Raw genomic sequence first — 5,341 nt, forward strand, 5'->3', positions numbered from 1 at the left:
CTGGGCCTCGCCGATCGACTGGGCGCCAGGATCAACCGCTACGGTGGGCGTGGCCCATTCCATGACCTCCTCCAGCCGCCTGATGGTTCTATCTAGCTGTCTTCAAACACCTGCGTCATCTCCATGATTTGGTGGAACTTGGACAGTCTGGCCAACGAATACGACATCCATTACATCGGATTGGAAAGAGTTCACAACTCATTCAACAGTCTGATCTGAATCTGTCATCGTTAAGGCGAGAAGAACACGTTTTAGCATTAGTATCCAGTTCTGAAGCAAGCACGACACTGCATATTTGACAATTGGGATGGTTGTTAACTAGTACTAGTATATTAGGTACTCCCTCCGTAAACAAATATAAAAACATTTAAAACACTATTTTAGTAATCTAAACAATCTTATATTTCTCTACGAAGGGAGTACCTTGCATTCAAATTGGACGTTTGCAACCCTCCGGCCCGCCTCTTGCAGCTGGTAGAGGTCAAGATCCTCCCTCGGCTTTGGTTGGGGCATCCTGAAGCTTTTCTTGCCAAACAAAGTGTTGAGTATATTGATTATTAGGAAAGACTAGATAGACTAGGATTAGTTCTGGCTTGTCTTGTACTCCAAGTTGATCATTGTACTCCTATATATATGCCCACGAGGCTCAAGCAATACAACGAACAATTCCACCAATCCCTCTCTCTCCCTTCTAACACAAAGCAAGAAAGCAGAGCCCCCCATCTGATCTCCCGTATCATCCTCAAGGAAAAAAATAGCGTGCTATTTGAAATAGCGCAGCCTTCAAAAAAATGCTATAAACGAAATAGCATGCTAATAGCGCGCTATTTTGCAAAATAGCGTATCACAAAACATTATTAAGATTTCAGCATATAGCATACAAATGACAGATATATCAACACAAATGACAGATTTCAGCAGCTAAAACCAAGGCTAAAACATTGTTCAGATAACAAAGCATGGTCTAGATATAGGCATATAGCACTGTTCAGAGTTCATACATTCAGATTTCAGACAAACAAAATAGACAGATAAATTAAACAGCCAACAAGCAAGGTCCAGAATAACAGCAACGAAGACCCGAGGAGGCGACGGTGACCCGAGGAGGCGATGCGGCGACCCGAGGAGGCGGCAAGAGGCGGCCGGCCGTGGCTGGAGGAGACGGGCGAAGCACCGGCGGCCGCCGCTCCCACCGCCGCCTCGTTCGATTTGGGAAGGGCTCGCTCGGTAGGTTGGTTAGGGTTCGCACAGCTGGAGGAGAAGATATATGCTTGGTTACTGGGCCAGAAAACCCAAAAGTATAGTTGGCTGATGAAAATTCGTCTGAAAAAAAACACCGTCGAAAAAATAGCGCCGATACGCGCTATAGCGCGCAATTGCCGTATTTAACGCGAATAGCGCCGTAGCGAGTGAAATCTGCATAGTGTAGCGTTTAGTTTTCAGAAACGCTATAGCGCGCTATTAGCGCCGCTATAACGCGCTATTTTTTTCCTTGATCATCCTTCAACGTACCACTGAACATAAACTCTGCCAATGGCAGTTCATCAGCTGAGCTGAGCTCACATGCCACTTTCCCATTCATTTTGCCTACATCCTCACTGGTGATGCATCTGAAAGAAAAATGGCACGCCGGATGAGAATTCATGAAACTTGGAGATTGACACAGTAGATACATTCTTCTTCAGGCAGACACAGAAAATGAAATCTTTATAGAATCACTATACAAACTAAACTGCAATTTACAACCACTATCTACACATCTACGGAGTATATATATAGCTAACAAAGATGTTTAGCCAGTGGCCTCACAGTTGATAGCAGGTGGGGAGGCCATGGAATGGGGTACGCCGCCCGTAGCGGTTGAGACGTTTGAGAGCCATCTTCTTGGACGGCCTTTTCTGCCGATCCTTGATAGTGCAATCCACTGCCAGCCTGAACATGACCGTCATCTACTTCATGTATTGCGCTTGATCAGGGATGCCCTTGTCCACGGCAATCTCGAACGTTTTCAGATGGTTTTCCATCAGTTCATCACATTTCTCACGTGCCCAAATTGCCAATTGTCCATTGGCCACCTGTCCGGTGATGAGCTCCAGCAGCATCATCCCGAAGCTGTAAATGTCTACCTTTTCCGTCACCTGGCTTGCCGCGATTGATATCAGTACGTACTAGTTAGACGAATAAGTTACTAGTTAAGGCAGAATTGCGTGATTGTGGCTGGTTCATGATTGCCGCAGTACCAGATTCTGCTAGTAAGCAATCAGTTAAAACCAGTACACTAGTTAGAAGACCAAGCTAGTTAAGAAAGAACTTCATTGTGATTGCGTGCAACAATCACCCAACATACCTGGAGGAGCATAACCAAAGTTACCAAGAGACAGGTCCTTGATTGGCAACGGTTGGAGCCCGGCCATATTCATGGTTGCAGTGCCAAAACTGGCTATCACGGCCTTGAAATTTTGATCAAGCAGGATGTTGTGCTAGACAATCGGCTTATTGTAGCCGTGGTGCAAATGGCAGATCCCTTTGTCCACTCCGATGGCAATGGTCATCTTCTCAGCTCAGCGGCCGATCGCCCCCCTCCCGCTGATGCAGTTGATACGTCTCCAACGTATCTATAATTTTTTTATCGTTCTATGATATTATAGTATCAATCTTGGATGCTTTATGTGCAATTATATGTAATTTTATATCATCTTTTGGACTAACCTAGTGCCCAGTGACAGTTGTTGTTTCTTTGCTTGTTTTTTACTTTTTAAAAAATCAATCTCAAGACGGTGTCCAAACGGAGAAAAATCTTTGGATTAATTTTTTCTGGACCAGAAGGGACCCACGAATAGGCATGGACACGAGCCGAGCCGAGCCGAGCTTGATCTGAGCCTAGCTTTGGCTCGCTCAGGATCGGCTCGGCTCGGCTCGGTTCGCTCAGCCAACGAGCCTACTTCAGGCGGCTCAGCTCGCTTTGGCTATGGCTCGGCCCAGACCGAGCCAGCTCGTAAGCCAACTGCCCCAGAACCATTTTACCTACAGAATAGTCCACAGTCTAGATTTTTTTTACAGCAATTAAACCCATATTTTGGAAAACAAACAACAATTAAACTCATATTGCTAAAAATGAACAATCCAACAGTCTATTGTTTTAAGAAATGGTCAACGCCGTTTATTTCAATTCATAAATGTGCATGGCGTTTAAATAAATATCCACGTGTTTCGAAAAAATGTTCGTAAAATTTTAAAAAAAGTGCTTATACTATGTAAAAGAATGTCGGTGTAGTTTAGATAAATGTTTATTTCCGTTAACAATGTACAACATGTATTTCGAAAATGGCACCGTGTATTCAAAAAAGTGTACAAAACATGTTTTTTTTAGAAAATAGGCATCATATATTATATTTGAAATGCCCAACGTTCTTGTGCAGTCCGTCGAGGGGAAAATGCCCAAGGAAAAAAAATGAACGTACCCGGTCGAGGGAACCTGCAGCGACTAACCGCGCTAAATGGTCCAGCCAGCTAGTGGAATTGATATGGTTGGCACATAGCAGTCGTGGTGTGCCTTGGGCCGAGGGAGTGAGCTGTTCGGCTAATGGCCATGCCAGCTAGGTGGAGGCGAGGATTAAACTTAATGGGGGTCGGGGGAGGGTGCTGGTCTCGTCGGTTTTATGCAGGTTGGGGGGATTTAGATGAATGGGAGGGGCAGTGGCTAGGAATGAGGCGGTTATGCCGGCCGGGGGGTAGAGGGAAGGGCAGGGCGACAAGGCGGTGCGCTGTACCGGCCACCGGCCGCGGGTGGTGGAGGTCGGCGGTTGGGGCAGAACAGGCTAGGGGAGTGTTGCGTGCATGAGGAAAAAGAAGGAAGGGAGGAAGAAGATGAATAGTGTTGGTCAGTTGCAGTGGCGGAGCCAGCCAGCTCAACGAAACGAGCCGGGACAGAATCTTTACACAGCGATAGTGCCCAGCATTTGCCCAAGTAATTAGTAACACTAATCATGGTTTCTATGTATTGTTTATTGAAGGATGGCCGGAGCAGCCCGGGCAGCTGCCCCAGGTCGCCGGGAGCTAGCTCCTGGTCAGTTGGATGAAGACCTGACGGTCCAGATGAAAAGTGAATGATGCAATACTTTTTCTCAGGTGCCTAACAAATATACACTCCCATTTTCTATACTTGTACGTACTATATACACTATATATACTTAGTTTTTGAGAAAAATAATGGGTATTTAGTTGAATAGCCTTGAATTGAGGTGGGGAGGCCCCAGGTTATGCCTTCTACGCACGGGCAAGTTATTCAGATACAAAATCAATGCTATTGAATTCATGCACCAACTAACTCATCCAAAAGTCCGAACCGATGAAGGGAGGTGGACAATATATTTCAACACTCCCCCTCACATCTAGTCTATGTTAGTCCTTCGACGTGGGATCGATGTAGACTGTAGAATTATTTTATTTAATACTGCGTAGGCAGGGTCTTGAACTCAAGACCTCTTGGCTCGGATACCATATTGAATTCATGCATCAGTCAATTCATCCAAAAGTCCGAACTGATGGAGGGAGATGGGCAATATATTTCAACAAATGCGTGTGTTTCTCTTTCTTCCTCCAGGAGCAGTTTCAATTTCCAATTATGCTATACGGTATGCATCCTGGTAGTTAAACCCTGATTTTGGCTAGACCGGTTTCCCCAGTTCTTTTGTTTCCACATGAAATAAGATGCATGACCGCGATCTGTGCACGCCGTGCATGACTAGGTCTAGGAAATGGCCACGGTGAGCACGCCCAGCTCGTGAACATGGGATGTCATGTTCGATGCGAGCGGGGCCGTGGCGTGCTTATCAGCCAAGTTTGTTAGCTCAAACAGAATAAGAGGCAAAGATAAACAGACAAGCAGTAACGTTGTGCGCTGCGCAAGAGCACACGAGAGTTTGAACTGCGGTGGCCACCAGCCGACACATCCTAGATTATTTCTCGTTCGGCCAAAAATATTGCTCGCTGCATCTCAAATGTAAGTCCTATTTTTTCGGTGTCAAGCCAACTTAACTTACATTTTGGGATAGACAGAGCACTTTTCTACTTCGGTACACCTCCTTATAAAGAGACACATCAACTAGACAGAAGGAGTGCAGAGAAAGATCAAACTGACATCCTTGTCGTCGTGAACAACCATGCGTATATAAATTCCTCACCACTCACCAGTAAATCACAATCATATATACATACATGCAGGCAAACACAAACACGAAATACCTGTACAGACTCAGAACGACGAAGCTGTCCGAAAGAGCAGACCTCTCGAACCTATTATTCTCCTACTAGTGCAAACATGTAGCACGAAGACGACACC

At 45.5% G+C, this 5,341-nt stretch overlaps 1 pseudogene; it reads right to left on the bottom strand.

The window, feature by feature from the left end:
* Window positions 1–1,480: 1,480 nt before the first annotated feature.
* Window positions 1,481–5,341, bottom strand: part of LOC119293093 — a 4,809-nt pseudogene continuing 948 nt past the window's right edge.

This window comes from Triticum dicoccoides, chromosome 4B, assembly GCF_002162155.2.
Source record: "Triticum dicoccoides isolate Atlit2015 ecotype Zavitan chromosome 4B, WEW_v2.0, whole genome shotgun sequence".
In the NCBI taxonomy this organism is placed as follows: domain Eukaryota; kingdom Viridiplantae; phylum Streptophyta; class Magnoliopsida; order Poales; family Poaceae; genus Triticum; species Triticum dicoccoides.